The sequence below is a fragment of the Chaetodon auriga genome, chromosome 1 (genome assembly GCF_051107435.1).
Source record: "Chaetodon auriga isolate fChaAug3 chromosome 1, fChaAug3.hap1, whole genome shotgun sequence".
NCBI classification, from domain to species: domain Eukaryota; kingdom Metazoa; phylum Chordata; class Actinopteri; order Chaetodontiformes; family Chaetodontidae; genus Chaetodon; species Chaetodon auriga.
The window spans coordinates 18942287-18964329 of NC_135074.1; the positions used below are offsets into that span (position 1 = coordinate 18942287).

The 22043-nt window shown below is 42.0% G+C and overlaps 2 long non-coding RNA genes across 2 annotated transcripts; both read left to right on the forward strand.

The window, feature by feature from the left end:
• Positions 1-217: 217 nt before the first annotated feature.
• LOC143324083 (uncharacterized) lies at positions 218-4410 on the forward strand. Its single transcript, XR_013077434.1, has 3 exons — positions 218-340; positions 2653-2726; positions 4303-4410. It is a non-coding gene; the product is annotated as an uncharacterized LOC143324083 (long non-coding RNA).
• Positions 4411-5752: 1342 nt separating this feature from the next.
• LOC143325003 (uncharacterized) lies at positions 5753-21926 on the forward strand. The gene is made up of 3 exons (XR_013077497.1): positions 5753-5814; positions 20738-20811; positions 21848-21926. It is a non-coding gene; the product is annotated as an uncharacterized LOC143325003 (long non-coding RNA).
• Positions 21927-22043: the final 117 nt, after the last annotated feature.

Below are 22043 nucleotides of genomic sequence, written 5' to 3' on the forward strand. Positions count from 1 at the left end.
AGGCCTGCCCTTGATGGGACGGGACTCTGGCTGGCTTTGTTCCTGAGTATCTGCTCACGAGGATGGGGAACCATTTTTGCGTCCTAGCCTCAGCTACAGAGTGAGCAGGTTGGCTGCGCAGAGAGGATAGGCTCTGTGTGCTAGATTGATTTTTCTCCTCCTCTCGCTGCCCTGCCTCCTTTTGTGGTTCAATAGCTGGACATCCAGGAGCAAGGATCTTTCAGTCTGTGCCTGAACTGCAGGAAAGCCATCTGGATCTCCGGAGGAACAGAGTCGTACGCAGCAATTCTAAAAGCAGCTCCAGAGCCAGACTCAGCAGGCCCAGGAGCTCCAGAGTCAGGTATAGTGCTAACTGCTAGGCCCAGGGTTTTCCAGCAGGCCGCAGACTCATCATGCTTCATGTGCCCATTCCTATCAGTGCATTTTCAGGAGGACATTTGAAATATTTCCATCCCAGTGTCAGTTCACATTCATTTGATGTGGTTTTGCTGGTGCCATCTGATCTAGACTAATGCATCTTGAGTCACAGTTGAAATGTATATGGGTATTTGTACTGTAACTGTCAGATCATCAAAAATGAAAACATTATGGCATTTGCTTCAATTTGTGATGTATTTAAGTACAGAAATGTTTCACATGAAGAAAAACTGTACCTCACAGACAGGTAGGCAGGGATGTATGTCTGCTGCACAAGCAGTGGAGGTAACAGACAAAAGTACTCTGCATGACAAACAAGCACTTAGTTACATTGACAGGCAAAATGAACCCAGGATTCTGTTGACTGATGACTGCATTTTTTGGTGTTTTCAATTGAAATAAATTCAAGACAAAATGCTATTAGCCACAATCCCTTGAGGAAAAACACTGACCAGTCTGAGTCTCTGAATGTGTTGATTGATGGTGTCTGTGTCACCTGTTGCTAAGCCTCTGGGCAGACTCTGTTGTGGCGTTCAATCAGAGCCTGAGGTGTCATCTTAGTCCCACCCTCTCAGTATTGTCGGCTGGAACGTTCACAGTTCTGCCATAGCTATTCTGCCAATCTATACTTACTCTCTCTGCCTCCCTACCTCTCTTTCAGATGTCATTGACCATAATGATCTCTCACCATTTTCACTCACTTTTTACCCACTCTGATACTCAGCTCTTCAGGAGCTGGTAACTGTAAATTGTTTCCAGACCTTAATTTCAGTCCATTTAAAATTAAAGATACCCTGCAGAGTATTTGGCCACTCGTAGTGGTTCCCCTCATTTCGTAACCCATCTTATAGAGATGCACATGCCAGGATAAGCATGAAAATTATGTGCCAAAACATTGTAAAGAGACCTCTAAGAGTTAGTGGGGGTAATGTATTTTGGGTAGGAAATAGGTTTAACACATTAGATGTTGAGGATGCATATGCAAAGCATTTTGGTGGAAAATATATGTAAAAGAGGACATGGAAACTCCACAGGATTACCTTTAACTCAACATCTCCATCAGCTTTTAGCTTGTGATTTAAAATTCACCATTATAGTCCTGTCTCACCACACTTTTGTACACTGCGGTAGAAGTAATACCCATGAGATGTTGTCTTCTGTGACTCAGAGCAACACAATTGCAGCACAGTGCAGATGCAGTGGAAAGGCACCACTCAACAAAATCATTCATAAAACTAAAAAAGTGATTACAAAGTTAAATATTTTTCTGCATTGTCTTAACACTGCAAACTATTCTCTTGAATATCATCTTGTCTGTGAAATGACATTTATTTTTTCAGTATTTCAGTTGTAAATTGTGGCCAATCCCAAACATGCAGTAGACAGAGGGTCAGTGTCCTGTTGACTGCTTCCATGCAAATCATGATTGTTGCTTGTAAAATTATGTACAGACTAAAGATACAAACTTCTGCTCAGTGGGAGCTTGTCTGGTGCATCAGTACTGTAAATCACCCAACCACTGATGATGTGCATTTGTAGCCTGTGTTCAATCTAATGACAGTACTGTAGCTACATAGGCCACAGGTGCACCAGTAGCCACAGGTGCACCAGTAGGCAGGACACTGTTGTTTTTTTTTTTTCGATGGGAATAACCACTTATCCAAGTTATAATCAATTACAAACAATTCAGTTCTGGTATATCCTAAGATTAGTCCTCCAAAAACCAGTTTTGATTTATATAAAAACATTTATACTTTTAGCTTGGTTATAATATGCTACTACAGGTCCAAACCCATTTACTGGGCACTAGAAGCCTGAAGATACTGTCTGCCACTGTATGCCATCTTTTTTTTCTGATCATCAACTCCAGTGACCAATGAAAAAATTTCAAGCAAGTACATGTGATGCCCGTTTGTCTGGAGCATCTCACTGCACTCTTACTACCAAGTTACAATGCATTTTTAACCCATCAGATAGCTCACCTGAAACTGTTAATTGTACAGTATTACTGTATTATAGTATGTAGAATGAATAAGGTCTATTAGTGAAATTATTTCCAAATCAGATTGTACTCTATTAAATACTTCATGCTTTCATTCATATACAGTGAACAACAAACATATCCAATGTTAAAGACTTGTACTCCAATTTTCTATTTATAGACTTTGGATTGTAATGTGTCATGGTGGAGTGTCATCTCCATCTTTTACTATCCCATGTCTTCTTCTGCTGCAGTGAAAGGGCATGTGGTACAGATGGAGGAAGAGAATGAAGCACTAATGGAATGCAAGCTGGAGTGGAGAGCTCAGGTCAGCCTAGCATGAACAATTCATTACCATAAGGTCTGACCAACACACATCCAGTTTTACTCCCAAAAGGGGACTCTGATCCAACTTAGTGCATCCATTCTTACATGTCAAGATTAATATTTTAACTGTGTATGCTGAGGCAAGCACATACAAAAAGCAAGACATGGTTTCAGTTTCTGGCTGCGGTGCCTCTTCTTGGCCAGGCCTTCCAATTGACTCAACAGGCAGTTTTTGTGAAACTAGTGAGGAACAGTGTTGTTGTTTATGAAAATTAACACAGAGAAAATCTGCATCATAGAAAGCATCATAGAACCCAGATTCCAAAATGTTGGTAACTGTGTTAAACGTAAATTAAAGCAGAATGCAATCATTTGCAAATAAACCGTTCACCGACAATGGTTTCATAAAGCCTTCCTGAGCCCATGTATTAATATCCTTTATATAATCATGTGTTCACAAAGGTGGCAGTCTACTCAGGAGGTGCAGTGAAAGTCAGATTTTCACTTAAAAAGTTTAATTTTCTCTGTAGGTGCTGTGTTAATGAAAAAGTTTGGACTGACTGTGGGCTCTGTGTCTGAATACTTGAAAATGTTGGAGAGAGCCAGTGTGGACTTTTAATTGATGATTGTTAAACATTTCTTTCTTCCCTTTGGACTGGTTTGGTTCTAAATGGCCACATGTACGCATTTTCGTAAGCATCAATTTGACACACACGTCAACACTTTGCACAAAATACACCATATGTATATGACACCTCCTTCAAAGTTGTGGCCTATACAGGAATGTATAGTGCTAAGATTAAGGATAGATCATGAGAGGTGCACTTAATTCCGTGGAATTTGATGCCAACAACACATTTCAAACAAATTGAGACAGGACCAACAAAAGAATGGGAAAGTTGGAGTGAATGCTTCAAAAACACCTGTTTGGAACACTGAACGGGTAAACAGGTTCATTTGTAACAGGTAATAGCATCATGATTGGGTATGAAAGGGGCATCCTCAAAAGGCTCAAAAGGTTCAAAAGCAAGGATGGAGTGAGGTTCATCTGTTTGTGAAACACGTTTGTGTAAGGGAGATCACTACATGGGCTTGGTAACACTTCGTTGTCAGGAAACACAATGCGTTTGCAAATGATTGCGTTCTGTTTTTATTTACATTTTACACTGTCCCAACTTTTCTGGAATCAGGGTTATACACTTGCATTTAAAACCCTAACCCTCTGCAACAAACACAAGTTGTTGCTTTTCGATGTTTACAAGAATTAAACAAGAAGATATCCTCTGTTTATAATTGTTCTCTAGAAATGCTGCAAGGCAGCTTTTCTTTATGTTTGAAGATAACTTGCCATTTCCTCCGTTTACAGTCTTTATGCCAGGCTAAGCTAACCGTCTCCTGACTGTAGCTTCAATTTTAACCGAGAGATATGACAGCGGTTTCAATCTTGTCTTGTAACTCTCAGCGAGGAAGCAAGTAAATGTATTTCCCACAATGCCAAACTATTCCTTTAAGCATGTATGCTTGTCGGTGCCTATCTTTCAAGTGTAGCAGTAATGACAAATAAATGTTCTTTGCAGAGTGCAGCATGGGGCAGATTGGCTGCAGAAAGCACCCAGGTGGTGCACAGATGTAAAGAACTGGAGGCTCAGCTGGGGCAGAGACCTCTGTTATAAGGTGCAAAGATAGGACACGGGACACCAGGAGCACGGTGAGACCATCACTGTGGTCTCACCTGCATGGAGACACAGTCACAGGTAACGATTTTCTTCTAAGATAATATTTAAAAAGCAATGTAAGGCTTTATTGTTTTCAAAAGTAAAAAATCTCAAACTCACATGCAAAATAATCCTCCATATTGTGTTGTGTCGTGTACATACAATCGTAAGAAAGAGATTCTTGAGATTTATCTGACTTAACTGCTCATGAATCATTTGCTCAGATTGAAATATTCCGTGTAGGTAACTGAAATTAATGCCTGTAATCGTACAGTTATTAGCATATAATTGCTAGTTTGTTTTTTTTTTCAGCCAATTTGTAGGCTGCTACAGTAATACTATGGTTGTGGTCGTTAGTAATTCAGAACTACTGCAGATTCATTGATGAATTACATAGAGAAGGAAGAGTATCGGCAGCACTGTAAAGCACCAGCACCAACTTAACTTCACAAAGTTATTACTAGTGCTGTCTGTCTACATATTGTATATATGTTGTCTTGCATTAGTGCCTTAGGTTTAATGGATTTGCCTCTCTCTCAGACATCCATTACAGCAACACTACAATATTCTTATTCACTGGAGATTTAGGAAATTGTATGTGAGAGAGAAGAGGATTTTATGTGTGTGCCTTGGTGCAGGGATACGTGTATAGGTTTTCAGGAGTACAGTAGAGGTTTTGTTTTTGTTTTATTCATGCACATGTGCATGTATGCCTGTGTGTGCATGTGGGCACATGTGGGTTTCTGGTATTTGTCTCCTCTGTCTCCATGTCACCTTTGTTGACTTTGTCTCTCTCCTTCTGCAACGCTGTGCTCTCCGCTTTAATGATGCATATATCCTATCTCCAGTCGCTGCCTAATCCCAGCAGCGCTGGCTCAGGAACAGATTACTGCTTCCAGACACCAGAGGAGAGAAGAGTAGAGCAGGGTGGGGGTTGGAGGGTAGAAGGAGATGCCTCAGTGATACAATATACAGAGGGATCGACGGGGCCAGCACATGCATTTGAGCATGTGCGTCAACAGCAGAGATATCCACCAAGATGTTTTTCCATAGTAAATACAATCACCACTTGTCTTTGCCTTGTTCCTTAATGCCACATACTCATTTTCATTTAAATGAAAATGAGCAGTGACTTTTTAAATTCAAAATGTATTTGTCACGTAAACAATAATACCAGTACAATGCAATGTGCGATGAAAAGCTTAGTCCCCAAATGCCACGTCTAAGAAGATAAGAAATGAAATATAAAGGACTGTTGTAAAAGCAAGACACTGGACATCTTACTGATTGCGCTGCTTTTTTCTCTTATCTCCAGACTGAAGAAATCCTGCTGCTAGATGCAGAGTTGTCCAACACGGCTGCTTCAATCAGCAGGTACAGTGCTCTCAACTGCTCAGCCAACAGAACCATACAGTGATTTTACGAGGTAGGGTAGCATGCTCCATAGCGGATCAATAAAGTCTCATGTTATTATTGCATTTTGTTCACATTATTATTCCCTTTGTAGGATCACAATGTTTTTTATGTTTACTCTTTGCCCAGCCAGTTCCAGACACCCTCTGGCCTGCTGGCCTTTTTTCTTTTAACAAACCGGTAAAAATGTTCTGTATAGTCAGCTGGCTACTTAGCCCTCAATCATGTGCTACACCCTCATACAACCAATTTTGAGGCTTATTCGAGATACAGTATATATGAAAACATGAACATGATGGAAGCACAAGGTGTGGGTACGCAAACCCCCTTCTAAACATGGTTATCTTGTGGTCAATTAATGCTTCTTGTAGACCAGTACCTCCAGGTGTAAACAATTGGGAGTGGTAAGTGCTGGAGCGGTGTCTGTCCAGCAGCTGCTGTTATCACTACAGCTGCCTACCAAGAACATGACTTTTAGGACCAAATGATTGCTAATAAAACATTTGATTGAGAGGAGAAGACGGTGAGAACCATAAACAGGCTGGATTCTGCCCTTTAATTTTACCATCTTCAGAGAATTGGTTTTGCTGTGCTGCAGAGTAGGTCCCACACACAAGCAGTTTAGTTGTCTGCCCAAGGACTGAAATTTAATTTAGACTCTGTGTGTGTGCGTGCGTGCGTGCGTGCGTGCGTGCGTGCGTGCGTGCGTGCGTGCGTGCGTGCGTGCGTGCGCATGCATGTCTGTCAGTCTGACTGTCTTTGTCTGTCTACATGAGTCAGTTTGCAGTGCCTCTGTGTGGAAAAACTAGCTTGCATGAACTGTATATGTAAGAATTTGTGCTGCAGTGTGTGTGTGTGTGTGTGTGTGTGTGTGTGTGTGTGTGTGTGTGTGTGTGTGTGTGTGTTTGTGTGTGTGTGTGTGTGTGTGTGTGTGTATGCTGTATTTTGTGCTTTCTTATTCTCTTGTGACTAAATGGTTTTACACTGCCAGTTTGTTACAGTACCATTTTACAGTGTCTGGTTGTACTGAGGCATTCATTAGCTCTGTACACTGCTTTGTTGTTTCTGGATTTGAATGCTTTCTAGTGTAGTTTTGCGATTGCTGTGTTATCTCACTGTGTTAACCTGTAAACCTAAAAAAATGCCCCCAGTTACTGTTGGCACCATCAGTTTGTTGTGGAAAACTTTTTGGCAGTAATTTTCTGTTGAGAGTATGCTGATTGCATGTTTAGAAAGTACAGCAGCTGAATTGTTTAACAATGGCTTCAGTGTGGCTAGTTTGTAACAGTTCTTTTGTGTGTATATGTGTGTGTTTATGGTGCTGGTTCCTGATGAAAGCCAAGTGCAGACGCATATATCAGAGCTCCAGTACTAATAAAAGGCCAGCAAGCTGTGCTCCTCTCCTTCTGGGAACAGCACCGCTTTTTACTGCTTCTCTGACAGCAAGATAAAGTGCCCTTCCAATTAGAAAAATATTTGGCCACATACCTACCAATAGAAATCCTGGGTTTTTATTTTTCATGCCATTTGATCAGGAATCCTTGCTATTTTTACGGTGTGCTTTCATATCATCGTGTCCTGGGTATGCACATGTTAATGCGCACCCCACCACTGCGCCATAATGCTGTATAATGAAATAACCATGGTTTTATTTTGGTGTCTCTTTTTTCATTTTGGTCTTTATATCATAAAGGAAGGGCTGCATACAGTTGTGCTTTGGTTCAGGAGTGAGGCCGAATGTGTTTTTGCATTTTGCATGAGAGGATTCATGCTGCTGTGTGTGTTTGGGTTGATGTCATTCTTGTTGCCCCTGTCATCTGTCGGTGCCTCATACAGAGACGTGTGCATATATACTTAACCGCTGATGCTAGTCCCTGTCTCTGTTTAAGAATACTGTAGATGTTTTTCCTCCTTTTTTCCAGAGAGTGCATTAAAATTAAATTCTCTCTTGTTGTTGTGAAAAGAGGCACACGTAAAAAATAATTGGCTGTAGGAGAGAACAAAGGGCTGGCTCCTCTCTCCTCCCTGCACACCCCAGCCAGGCATTAATATCAAGCCTGCTGCATTGTTCTGCCGTCTGCAGCCATCCCCCTAGCCAGACACTCAGCTCTGGAGAAGTCACTTTTAATGTCTGATAATCAAGGTGAATTTTCAAAAAGCTGCCATTTTCAAATGATGGTGTATATATTATGTGTAGATGGGAGTTCAGGAGCAGAGGAGCTCCACTTGGTGAGAGAGAGAGAGCTTCAGCCATGCGAAGTGAAAGAGAGACACCTAACGGCTGCTGAGGGAACTGCAGGCTGATTTTAGCTCTGATCAGAATTCTGTGAAGGACGGAAGCCAGCTGGAATATTCGTGTCGTAGTGGAAATTTGCCTGATGATTTGCTTTGTTTTTAGTAAACATGTTTGTTTCATTGTAGCTAGCATTTCAGTGTCACCTGTGATGTGCCCTGTCCAGCACTGCAGCATCTGTATGTGTCTCCTGTGATGTTGGAGAGGAATGGAGGGGAATGTATTTCTACAGTACAGACACTGCCTGCTGCCCCTTCCTGAAGGGAGCTCTTGTGCAGCGTTATTGGGGAATCAGGCAGCCAGCAGCAGAGCAGTGGAGCTCCATTTCCCTGCTACAGGGCAGAGACTCATCTTCCTGCTTCCTTGCTCCTCCCATCTCCCCTCATCCCCCACCACTAGGTATGATTATTTCTCCTCCGCTTCACCGCACCATTATATTCCAGGTCCGCAGTTCCCCCTCCCTGCTGTCATTTTTCATGGTATGTTTTTGCCCGTGTGCAGCGCTGCACATTTGCACTGTGCCTGTGCAATATGTTAAGGAGGTGAATATAGTATGCAGCGTGCAGAATGTAATAAGTATATATTTATTTTCTTTGCTGGTGATTTACTGGTTTTTCCGGTGCTTGAGAAAAAAGGCCGGCTCTAGCCATGTATCTTAACAAACATGACTGCTGCGTATGCACTCGCCTCCAAGGCGTTTTACTCACCGGGGAAACAAAATTATACATCTGAGGCAGACTGGTTGTTTTACGTGCTATGACTGTTAAAAACCTGCTTGTTATTTTGGGGTATAAGCCCTTCGAACACCACTTGGGTAAAGTTTCAGTTGTGTGTGTTTTGTGTGTGGCAATTGCTACATTTATAAATGTGACAATTGTAGATACAGTTACTGCAGTGATAACAGTGTTGATGTAGGCGATGAGACGCAGAGGCTCATTGGACTATTGTTTGTACTTAAAATGCCCCTGCAATGACATAAAGCCAAGCCACGCAACCAGCCATCAACAGCACAGGCTGCTGACCATCTTCAGACTGCCTCTCCATACTGCCCCCCAGTAGTCCTGCAAAAAACACAGGCATGATAGGAGTCTCCAAAATAAAAATGCAAATACAGAACACACACACATGCACACACACACACACACACACGGCCAAAATTTACATTATACTCAGAGGGGAAGTAAATCTAACCCTGTGAAACAGTAGGATTTAAATGGATTGTGTGCTGGGAGCAGCACGGCGCACAAGTCTCCCTCTGTGAGGCTGTCACAGTAGGACACTTGCAGACTTGCATAACAGACAATAAAAAAAAAACTTAATTCTTAAAGATACACTACATGATTTTGTTATTGTGCCCACTACCTCCCATAAATCCCAGAATTTCCTGGCAGCTTGTTGTTGATGAGTTTAAAACCATCAACAGAGAGCAGGAAATGGGAAACAGGGATTTTGGAGGTGATATTGGGAACTACAACAGCTGTAGCAAAATTAGAGAGTGTACTGCAGAGATGATGTAAAATATGATCCAGTATGTCTAAGTGTCATAAATTATTTGACTGACTATATCCTTTATGCGAACTACTTAATCATTTTGACATTCAAATTTAAAAATATTTACTGCCATGGTTTTGTTTGTATTCAGTAGTAAAGTGTACCTTCTATATATAGAGCATCTGTCCCTTGGCTGTGGGCTTCAGTGCAGATCATATCATCCCGTGTTCTATCAAGAACAACTTTGAGTTTGCCGGCAGTTCTGTTTTGTATTGTCACATCTGTCAGTGTAACGACTGACAACAAGGAGGCTCAGATTCCACCTTTTTGTGTTGATTCATAAAAAGGTACAAAATTGAAAACATCTCAGGGCTTACGGTGCTTGTTCATACTCCTGTACTATGCACCTGATACCTGGTACTGTGCCTTGATGTAACATTGTTTATAGATAACTTGGTTTTGCCTTCAGTGTGATTGCATAATAACCAAGCATTCAAATGTGTGAGTGCTTTATTTGTTCCCCGGCAGTAGTCGTGGTAGCATTATTTTTCTCTCTGGTTGGAGGGCATGCTTTCAAAGTGTGGATCTCAGCTGTGGTGCAGAATAAAGACGGAGAAAGGAGGAGGAGAGGGCCACAGGCATTCTGATGAAAGGATGTGCGAGGAATCTGGAGTGTGGAGAGAGAGTGAGCGTTTTGCCAGTCCAGTGTGGCAGAGCAGGTCTGGCTCAGTGCCAGTCTGGGCACTGTGCCCACGAGGAGGCAGTGTGTGGCTAGCACTGACTGTAACACAGAGAGAGACGCGAGAAGGAGGCTGAGAGAGTGTGTCTGTGGGGGGTGTCTCAGGCTGACTGGCAGAAGAGGTTTAGTCTGCATTTGCATGTGAAGTGGCCCGGTTGTGATACAGCAGGAGTGGAAAGCGGCAGGGAAGAATGAGCGGAGATTCCCTGGGCAGTGTTATGTCACCGGCTCTGTTACTGATCACAGCTTTGGTGTTTACAAGCAATGCTGGTGAAACTTGCAGTCGAACTTGTATCCTGTTCTCGCTGGCAAGGAGTCGATTGAACAGTCGGCACAGTTCATTTAATCAGGCATTTGTTGTTTCATTTAATCATGCACTTGATTGTTGCTGTTAATTGCTTTGTCTATTGTTTCTTTATGCACTGGCTGAGTAAATACTTTCTCCATGGGGCGCAAATGTTATCTTTCTGCTTTGTATGCATTTACATATTGTTTGCCTTTCTGCATATTATCTCTCTCTCTCTCTCTCTCTCTCTCTCTCTCTCTCTCTCTCTCTCTCTCTCTCTCTCGCTCTCTTTCTCTCTCTCTCTGTTCCCCTCTTTGTATCCTTAAAATATTCTGCACACCCCTCAGCAGTTCCGCATGGCAGACAGCCCTAATATAATCTGTGCGTCTGAATTCTAATTTATACCGTCAGGATAAAATAAATAGTCTGCAGTTAATTATGGGGAGCCAGCTCCTGGCTTTGCCCCGGTGATTTATGAAGTGCACGTAGGCATTCTGCAACGCATTTTTCTTAATTTATTTTTAATCTGTCTTTCAATTAATTTTACTGCAAACGTCTTAATGATGGCAGAGGGCTGTGTTAATGAGGCCAGTGGGGTGACATGAACAGGCACTCACCCCTGTGGGGTGCAAGTGAGAGGCCTTGAGGATGGGGTCATGCAGAGGGTCTTATGCGGCCATGGAGGTTCGGTCCCTGTTGTGTCTTCGCCTGCCATGTCTTTACACTGCTTCCTAATCTTCTGAGCATTTCACCTGTGTCAAAGGAAATGGTTCTTCTGAGGAAAATGATTATTTTCTGGTTCTGTTGGAACTGTTTGTTTCATGATGTGCAGCAGAGGTTTTTTGTGCCTTATTTGACCTCCTCCAGTGAAAATAATACAGTACAATCAGCCAGTTGTTCTCAGTGATTGGCATCCTCACACCCACTATTACTTCTATTTAAGATGGTTCATTCAGCTGTTGTAGAGGAAGTGTCGCTCTATTTTTGAACTACGCCCAATTTTCCAGTGATTTTGACACTGTGTGATTGTCCAATTCACACATCTTGTAGACTACTCACAAATTCAGCACTTGAATAAAAGTTGTATTCACAGTGGAACTGAATGAGTGGTTTTTTTTTTGTTTTTTTTGTTTTTTTTTTCCTTTCTTCTTTTTTGTGACCAATGTCACTAAAAATGTAACGCAGCTTTTACAGTGTGACTCTTTGGTGACTGGCCAACTAAGTGAATTTCAGGTGTGGCTACTTGCTTTTCTTTTTGTCTTCAAGCTTGTGTGGATTCACAGTCTGATCAGTTTCTCAGTGCTCATCCAGTATAGTCTTTGTCCCTGTGTGCATTGACTGGAGGCTCTCTGGTGGAGGCAGAGAAAGCCACAGTCTCTGCCTCACAGGCAAGAAAATGCCTCATATGATTAGAGGCATTTTATCCATCGTTTCACCCCCTCTCAAATTAGACCAATGTCTCTTCTGTACTTGTTATGCACCATTGTTTTCTGCCAATTAGCATGGAGCGTGGTTGTCTCAGTGCTGGAAGGGCCTGGTGTGGGGTAGGCAGGAAGGCTATGTAACGGTGGTGGTCAGCTACCAGACAGCTCACATCAGCCTACCCCATTAGGGACATCCGCACACAGCTCTCTGCATCAGGATGCTCTCATTTACCGCCTCCACATCCAGCCATTTATCTCTCTTTACCCCGCTCTCACTCGCTTCTCTCTCTCTTTTTAATTTTCCTCTCAAAAACAGATCCCACATTAAGCAGCCGAGCATGGCTGGCTGCAGTGCCTCTCCTGAAAGAGCAAAGGAATGATTTAATTTCTCCTCCTCTCTGTCTCTGTGGCCTCCTCTCCCTGCTCATACACAGATCATTACACACAGAGGCCTCATTTTCATCTCCCTGTGAGGGCACATGCAGGGCTTCAACTAGTCAGGCACGCCATGGCTATTGCTTACGATCAATACCTGTGGTCAGGACAGAGCACGCAGCGCTTCCTAAATAGGCCCTGCAGGTCCAACCATAAAACACCTTAGAGGCCGTACATGCCACCCCATAAATCGCCTTTTTTTTTTTTTTTTTTTTTTTTTTGGTCTTTCATTCCTTTGGAGGAGTGAGCCAAGTCTAAGTTGGATAGGTTACCCATTGAGCTGAGATAACGATGATTAAGAGGTCGTGACACTATCCAGAAAATGATGGCAAACGAAAGGTCCAGGGCAACGGTTCACTCCAAATGAGTCTGGTTGGTATGAGAATGAGCAGGAACAGGTTTGAAGCTGTTATTTTGTGTGGTTGAAGGTGTGTCCAGTATTCAGTATTTTTGTTATGGGATCACTCACGCTGTGAGTGCATGAAACACACATCATTTAAAGTACATGGTATGTAATCTGCTAAAACTTCAGGGCCTGCAGAGATGGTTTAATTTAAACAGTAGGCTTCTCATAACTGAGAACTGCTAATGAGATTTTACTCAGCTGGAACCTAAATGAAACTGAGATAAGTTCAGAGGAATAGTCGGCTCAAGTTTTTCTATATGGTTAGTTCCCTGTTTAGCTTGTGGATTGCGGGACTGGAATAGGTGATATATGGACCAGATGAGAGTTAGCCTGGGGGCTGGCAGACAGAGACAGAAAAATGGATGTGTTTCTCATCTTGCTTTTGCCTCCAAGGCTCTCAACTGGCCTGATCCCTACATTAACCAAACAGATAGCCAACAACTTTAATTACCTTTGCATCCAGTTGCTCTCCCCATCCACCGCTCCCCACTTCGCTTGTGCAAATGAAAGAAAAAGAGGGATAGAAGGAAGAGAAGCATAATTACTTATTTTACTGGAGTGCAGCAGAATGCCTTTTGCCAAATGACTCTAATTCCAAATGGTTAACAAGATTTTTCTTTTTAATAGAGCTGAATCCATGTGACAGCAAATTGCTTTCCTATTTGGGGCCTTAATGGCTTTTCATACTTTGCACTTCCAATAAGCAGTAAACTCGGAAATTAATATTGCACACTGTGTTATGATGCAAATGGGAGCGAGATAGGAGAGCTGTACCTTCATGCAGAAACCTCTGATTAGATCCGTAATTGCTCTGGTGGGATGATTTTTCCTGTTTGTTTGAGTTTATTTATTTATTTGTGTAATTTTCATCCACATGCTTCACCCCAGTATCATTATCAGTGGCACATCTGCATTGCTGTATGTTGCATTTTACTTTCGAATGACTTTTAATCAGTTGTAATAGAAGATAAGCATATTCACAAGTTCTTAATGTGATGGCAGAGAGTGATTGTTGGAGCCCGGCCACGCTTCCACTGAGCTTCACTCTTTTGCTTTTATTGAAGTGATTCACTAAGAAAAAAAATAACATGTTTAAGTGCACCCTCAAGTAGACTTTGTCTTCTTATTGAGACAAATACAAAGAGTGAAAGACCACTTTCTTGCTCATCTCTAGTTTCCAACTAGCTTTGTACTATCCTGCCGTTGACTGACTCAGTTGAGACCGGTTTGAACCCCTCTTGCTGTCGTACGAACAGGCACAATCTAAAAAGATATATTTGTGCAAGGTGTCTCTTAATTAACTTTTGATCCAAGTCATTTCATTTCCAATTCCATTTTACACATTCTCAAATATTAATCCTTGTCTGTGCATAAGGTAATAAGAGGGATCACACAGTTGGACACAGTTCACACAGCACATGTAGGTACAGCAGTGCTCTGTTAACAGCACACGGATCAGAAAAAATGCATATTTTTAGACATGTCGTTGACAAAATACTTTCCTAACAGCACCCGTGGGCAGGTGAGCCTTCTTACCTTTCTTACATGTCACCCTACTGTACCTCCATCATCCAGACCCTTTAGTTTTTTTACATGTATTTTTGTATGTTTGTTGTGTCATTCACAGTATTGTTTTTTGCTGTGTCTGACTCTGTGTTGTCCTTCTTTGTGTTCAGTCCCTCTGGATGTTGTAAGAAGCCTCCTTTTAATGCAGATTTCCTAAGTATTCTATGCGGGCCTCCCTTATCTCTGTGTTCAGTTCTCCAGGGCTGTCATTTGGAAGAGAGCGGTTGACAATGTCCTGGATGTTTGGCTGTAGCTGTACCAGACACGCAGCCAGCCTGACCTGCAGACAGAAATAGCAAATAAATTCATCTGGATGGGCCTGCGATTGCTGCCAGCGATTGAGGTTAAGTGTCCTTTGGTGTGTGCGGCCCGAGCGTTGCAGCAGTTCAGCCAGATATTGGTCACATGACCACACACATACAGTCTGACTCTTTGGTTATATCACCATGGCAACCCATCATTTCTTCTCAGCACGCGTCCATTTCACCTGTCATTTTGGTAATTGGCTCTGAAATTTTCTGCATATCGTCATGATGATCATAATAAGACAATATTTATGAACCGAACAGTGACAGGCAAGTGTAGGGAAATGGGGAAAAAACAAAGCTTTCATTTGGCTCGAATTTTAATGCAGCAATAGGGCTTTTTAGGGACTAATAAAGCTTGTTCTCAGTGTTTTCACAGGTTTCCGCTCATTGTGTGCATGAGCCACACTGCAGAGTGAGTCTGAGTTTCGATTTGGTTTTAATTGGGTCACCCTCTCCTCTCCTCTCTCCTCGCAAGCAGTCTTTCTGTTGAACTTGAGCTTAATTAGACCTACAAGATTGTGACACCACCAGAAACATATTTTATCTGCTCTGCCTCTATTTCCATTGATGTTCTGTTTTTAGAAGTATTGATAAGACAAGCTATGTAATGACATTTGCTATACTGCTGTAGTCATTAATGGCCCTCGGCCGGTGTTAGACTGTATAGCGCACAGAGAGAAGTGGATAAAAGGTTTTATGGAAATAAAAGATGTTTCCTGAAGGTGGAGATAGCTAGGCCTAATGACTGTTGTGCCAGCTGCCCCTCATTACCAAGGTCGCTGGCATCAGGACCAGCTGAGGTTTGCTAAGTGGTCTATAGCCTCTAAAATGGCCATGAGGCCTTTCCATCAGCGCTGCACTCACTGACACCATAAACTTGTGAAATGCATAACAAACTCATACTTTCTCTCATTACCCTCATTTAAACTGGTTTTCTGCTCTTACAATATAAAAGCAGTGTCAGTGGAATTCATTGATTGGCCCATATTTATCAGAAGAGAGTAAGCGCCTAATACCTGTTTACATTATTAAAGATAATACCACAGTGGTTTCTGCGAGACCACCACACTGAATCAAAGTCTGACATGGACTGATGATGTATGGATATATTATTCAGAGCATTGCATGGACCTCAGATGAGTGCAGCTCCTTTATCTGCCCTCCCAGCTTACTGCCTCCTCATACATGCACACACATGCACACAACTACCACTCATCAACCCCTGGAGGGCACCTGTGTTTTCAAAGTAAAGACCACTTAGAGAATAGCCCCAGGCGTCTGAATACTGAAGTGCCCTGTGTTAAACATTAGAAGCCTCTGTACGAGCCAGGAACATAAACACTCTCAATAGCCCACGTCTCCTCCCAAGAATACCCCAAATACCTCAAAACAGGGGGGAAAACTGCCTACACATGCCAGAATATGGAACAGATAGTCTGTGGGGATTTAAACCACATTAAGGACCACTCACTGAGATGTGCAACTCATTGGACAGTAACCTGGCCAAGACGTAGAGTATAAGAAGAGAAGCTTCGACTTTTTAACGTTTTATCTTTGCAACTGTCCATCAGAGTAAATAGCTTTTGAGGACACTGCAGTTACCTCCTGTTTGCTTCTCAGGTTAGTGAATTGTTGAGTTTTTCTCTCTTAGGTTTCTGATGGGTGTGGCTGGCCTTGCTGTTCACAACGTAGAAAACAGCAGCTTAAAGTGAGGTGCACCAAAAGATGAAATGTGTAGGAGGTAAGCAGTCACCCCTCCTCCACGGGCAAAAACAGAGGTTAATGATCAGACATTTCATTCAGTCCCCCAGTCGAGTAAATGAGGTTTGATCAGATGCCAGGAACAGGAGAGCAAGCAGCCTTCAGAGTCAGCTTCCCTCTCTGTCATAATAACACTTTAATATTAAAAGAAAAACAATCCTATTAACTAGCAGAGAAAGACAAGGGTTTTTTCGGGAAAGCGAGGAAGCTGTAATCTAAATTTTTAATGACTCTTCCTGCATGATGACTTTGTCTATGTATTTTGTCTGTTTGGTAAGGGAAACAAGTCAGCGCTGTCACACTTAATTCAGGCTACCCTTTTGTGCTAGAGCAGTGGGTAAATAGCTGGGGGAGACATTTGAATGTCTTAATAGACGTTGTAACTGCTCCATCTCTAAATGTGTTGAAATGGAGGCGTGAGGAATGGCATCATTAAGGTAATGTGTTCAGGAAGCCAATGAGTTGTGCTCTAACCTCTGCTGCTCAGCCTGAGATCCGGTAAGTGCACAATCTTGGGTCACGTTAATCAGAGAGAGGTGCCACTTACAAACACACACATACACACACAATGCCTCAATTACATTGTGAAATTGCTCTCAAATGAGTCATACAACATGTCTGACTGCTATGTTTATGTATTCTTGTGAAGATTCTGTGTCTGTTATATGACTGTAATTGTACAGTGGGCTTGTGTGTGAGATCTGTTTATGCAGTTGCTGCAGTAATACCACCAAACTGGTTTAATGCAAAGAGAAAGCAGTTATATATCACCTCTGGACAACAGAATATAGTTCTGTATGTTTAGGTATGTCAAACGTCCAGCCCGGTAGCTCCTCTATAAATTTCAAGGGCCACTCTTCCCGAGCAGGAACCAGGAGTGAGAGGAAGGGATTTGAGCCTCATGCATGCTTTTTTCACAGCCTCAGACAGTGTTTTCTAAGCACAGCAAAGCCAAAGATTTCTCTCTCCCTTCTCTTCTTTCTTGTCAACCCTGCAGCGAGAGTCAACAACCATCCTTTTCCACACACATTTGTCCTTTGAAGTGTCTTCTTGCTGAGTTCGGGGGCAATCAGTAATGACCAGAGGTTCCTGTGTCGTTTGGTGCTCCAGTGTGTGTTTTGTTTGGTCTGAAGAGTTTTTAGTGATGAATTTCACCCATCACATTCTCCACTATGGTTGACCAATCAGTTTTGTGAAAGCACGGCCTGTGGTGTTTTTCTTTAATAAGTCCAGAGGTGAGGCAAAGCAAGCAGGCAATCAGTCATCCTGTCAGGATCTTACCCTCTGATTAGCACAGTATATTGGTGGAGATATTTAACCTGCCACAGTCGCCTATGTCAACCAGTCTTATCCTTCATGTAATGACTTATTTTAGTCAGCTAAAAAAAAAAAAATCTGTATTTTTGTCAATTTTGTGACAAGATAAGAATTATTTATGTCTTCAATTTCTGTACAGTCATATGAAAAATACCTTTCTTTTTTTAATCAAAAATGTGCTGGACCACCAAACAGCACGTGTGTGTATATCTGCAGAAGCGCAAATTGGTGTGAGGCTGATCTTTAGTTTATTTATTGTGACAACAACTAATAAACCATCAGCTATAACAAGGAAATCCTCAGGACATACCTCCCACAAACCAGAACACTGTCACTGCATTCTAAATCGCATACTGACTGAAGCTGCCCTTACAAAGTATGCACTGTTGCATGCAGTGTGCATAGAAAGCTACTTTGTCATAGCATTGCATCTTAAACTTTAAGATGTCCACAGTCTTAGCACCAAATCTGAAATGAAAATAAAAAGTATGAGATTTGGAACAGGCACCAAGACTTTGTGCAAACCCTGCTCTTGGCAGCTCAGTCAATGTGACGAGTTTTCCGTTGTGCAGAGGATTGTGGGTAGGAATACCCATAGGAACATACTGGCTTCCATACTGCAAAATGCAACTGGATGCAGGAGGACGTCCGGGTGTTTCTGGCATACTGAATAGCATGGATATTGGAACATAGCATATGTAATGTGATTAAGAGCAAGACGAAAACTAGCAGACCAACAATGCTAGCTTCTATATGGAATAACATACAGTGAGCTGATCCCCTTTTAGACACCATTTATATCTAGTTAAATAAAAACCAGGTTAAAACTCAAATGAGCTCATTTGGAACATGACTGCTGGTGTTGTTGAAAGGATACTTGAGCTCATCAAATCAGACTGTGGGGTTACATCAGACATGATGTTTGGAACTGCTACTGTACACTGTCAGCGCTCTCCTCTGTTCTCTTGCCTCATTCACCCTCTCATCAGGACACTTGTGTGGTCCAGCACAGCCCATGCAGGGCCGACCTGAAACAGTGGCACTCTCGCCTTTGGGCCTTGGTTACACACCTCAGAATGGATCTTTATTTACAACACAGAACTCGGAAACAGCTGGTCAATCCATTTAGCCTAAGGCCACTGATTTGTTCGTATTTACTACAACAGCCAAAGAAAAGCCGGGGTATTTTTTCCTCTCTCCTTCCTATTGATCCGGCGCTTAGAAAATCTGCCCTGCTGTCTAAACACTATTGATCCCTCCCTCTCAACGACAGGCTCTCGCACCAGTGTATAAAGGGACTGGATGAATTGAAATTTCATTTCCGACAACTTGTTCCTGTTATTTTTACCCTTTTTTCAATAGTAGGGAACACGGGCTGGCAGGCCGCCACTCACAGATAGTCGATCAGTGTTTGTGTCAGAGGGGCGAGGAGGGATAGAGGTTAGACTGTTTAGATTACCCTAAGCACTTCTTAAGACCGCTATGCCATAGACAGGTCTTGCTATTTGTTATTAATGGTTTTTAGAGCATTCTTATGAATGTTCTGTTTCTGCTTATGGAAAGTCAGATTTGGGGTTATCTCTCTGTCAGGAGTCAGTTAGCTGGCCATCATTTCAGTGACCATGTTGAACAAACAGGTTGTTTCCCATCGTTTATCCTCCAAATGTAAAGTCAAGTATACTTAATTTTATTTGTTTTGGGTCAAATTCATGTTATTGTTGGAAAGCAGCTGTAGCTGTTATGAAACTTATATATATATATTTGCTCTTACATTATTATTGACTTATCATTGAGAATATTTTCCTTTCTTGACTAACCGCAGAGTCTCAGTTGTCAGAGTTTTCTCATGAAAGGAGGCTTTCAAGCAATCCCTGCTTGCAGCTGCATTACAACATGATGATAAAAACATTTATCAAAAACCAATTCATTTAACATACAGGGATATTCACTGTGATTGATTACCTATCCCAGGCAAGTTTCACATGTCGGCTAATTGATTTTCTTAACCATAGATGCATGAACTGTAATCAATGGGCGCTGGAGTATACAGAAAGAAATCAATCTAACAATTATTGCATGCTTTGGCAAAAGATCGGTAGCAGTTGTTCAAAGTTAATGTGACAAAACATGGAAAATCATTGGTATGGTCCTTTCAATCGTCAATGCGCAGACTGTTCTTGAGGTATTTCCCATACTGTAATCTCAATCTGCAGTGTTACCAACTATGTCACCATACTGCTTTGAATGAACTTCAAATACTTCAAATAAGCTGCAGATATGTGGTTTAGCTTAGTGGGGGAGAAAGACGTTGACCTCTTTTCATTTGTAACTACATTTCCTTGAGTGAAAAGTTAATTTGTGAGGTTCAGAAAGTCTTCAGGAGAATTCATGATTGAGTAAAGGAAGACAACCCAACTGAACTGTCACTCAGTGACTTAAACAAATTGGTCTGAAATGGCTGTTTTTTTAAACTAAACAGTCATTAAAAACTTTAAGGAAGCCCTAAATTGCCTCTTTAGAGGTGTAAGTACTGCTAATGTGACTAAAACATGAATGTGTTTTTTGTAATGGGCTCCAAAAATTATTTCAGTGTCCAATAATACAATAAGATTTGGATTTAAAAATGAATCGCTAAATAACAGAAGTAGTGACTAACAGAGTCAGTTAGTAATGGGAGCTCTATAGAAATTGTAGTGGTTGTTCCCAGACAAGAGACAGTGAAGCATGCATTGACCATCTTTCCTTGTCATCAGGAGAGCTCAGCCAGCTCCACTGCCACTTACATTAGAAACATCTGGAATAACACACTGACTTTGGAGGCTTCTTTCACCTTAAATATTATTTGTCCACTCTCACAGGGTTTGAGATGGAAAGAGCCAACCTGCAAGGCCTCGAGCACATCCAAGAGGAATTCCGCTGTGCCACACGCAGGGTAAGCCAACCAGTAATGACTTTTGCTCCATCTGGCTCACCACCGCGTCCAACCCTTACCATTAGAAGATAGAGCGTTACATAAAAAGGGAGGTTCTGTTTTAATTAACATCAATATTCATGTAATGGTCATAAAGCCAGCCACCATTCCATTTCAGGCTCTTAATGTTAATGCATATTTTAATACATTATCATTGCCACCATCATAATTCTTATTATGATAACTGTAATTATTAAATTTATGACAGAATTATGGTTTTGTTCCCTGAAGGCACATATTTTGCAGTGAATCCAATTTTTCCCTGGTGTGTAACCCTCCCAGTCTTTCCCCTCCAAAATACTGAGCAGACACTGATAAAGATAAACACACAAACACCCCAGTGTGTCTGCTGCTGTGCCTGTAAAACACTCAATCTGAATTGCATATCCGCCTTGCCACCGAGCTTGTCATAAGCTGTATTAAGAAAAATGGTCACACGGTTTGACATAAATTGGAAAATGACATTTGGAAAATGGGCGCCGCTGTGGAAATTAGAGATATTAAAATTATAAATCAGTGTCTGGAAGTGCAGAGGGGTGTGATGGCTTGCCTTTCCTCTTTTTCTGTCTGCCCCTCTCTCTGTTCATCTCTCGCTCCATTTCTCTCTTTTTCTTTCTCACACACGCTTTGTCTTTTGCGCCTCCTCTGGAGGCCGTGAAGGGTCGGAGCCCAGAAGTTGGTCCAGTAAAAGTGGTTTTAAATGCAGACACATACAAGTCTGTCCCACAGGGACAACCTCAACTTCTCATCTGCCAGGAGACGTGGAGGATATTGTGTGTACATCACATCTGCGTGCGGCGTGTTTGTCTTTGTGTGTCTGATGCAGCAGTATCCCATCAGCTTATTGCTCGACTCTCTTGCTGTAACCTGCTAATGGATCATCTCTGAGGTGTGATATGTATTATGCAAAAGTAAGGTGTGCTGACACCTTCAAAAACAGACAGCTTCAATCCTCTGTGCACCTCACCTCTACTCTCTCTCTCTCTTTGTTGAGCAGAAGGAGGCAGAATGAAGAACAGATTTCTGAGCTACAGGTCGAGATAGACAGGCCAAAGACACTGTTTCAGGATAAGAGGCAAGTGCGGCAAAGAAAGGTCAGTGTCCTTCCTATTGACTGTAACTGCTGCCCCCCTACCACACACAAACTCACACTTATGAATACACTTATATCCACGACTCTTTTCCTCAGCATA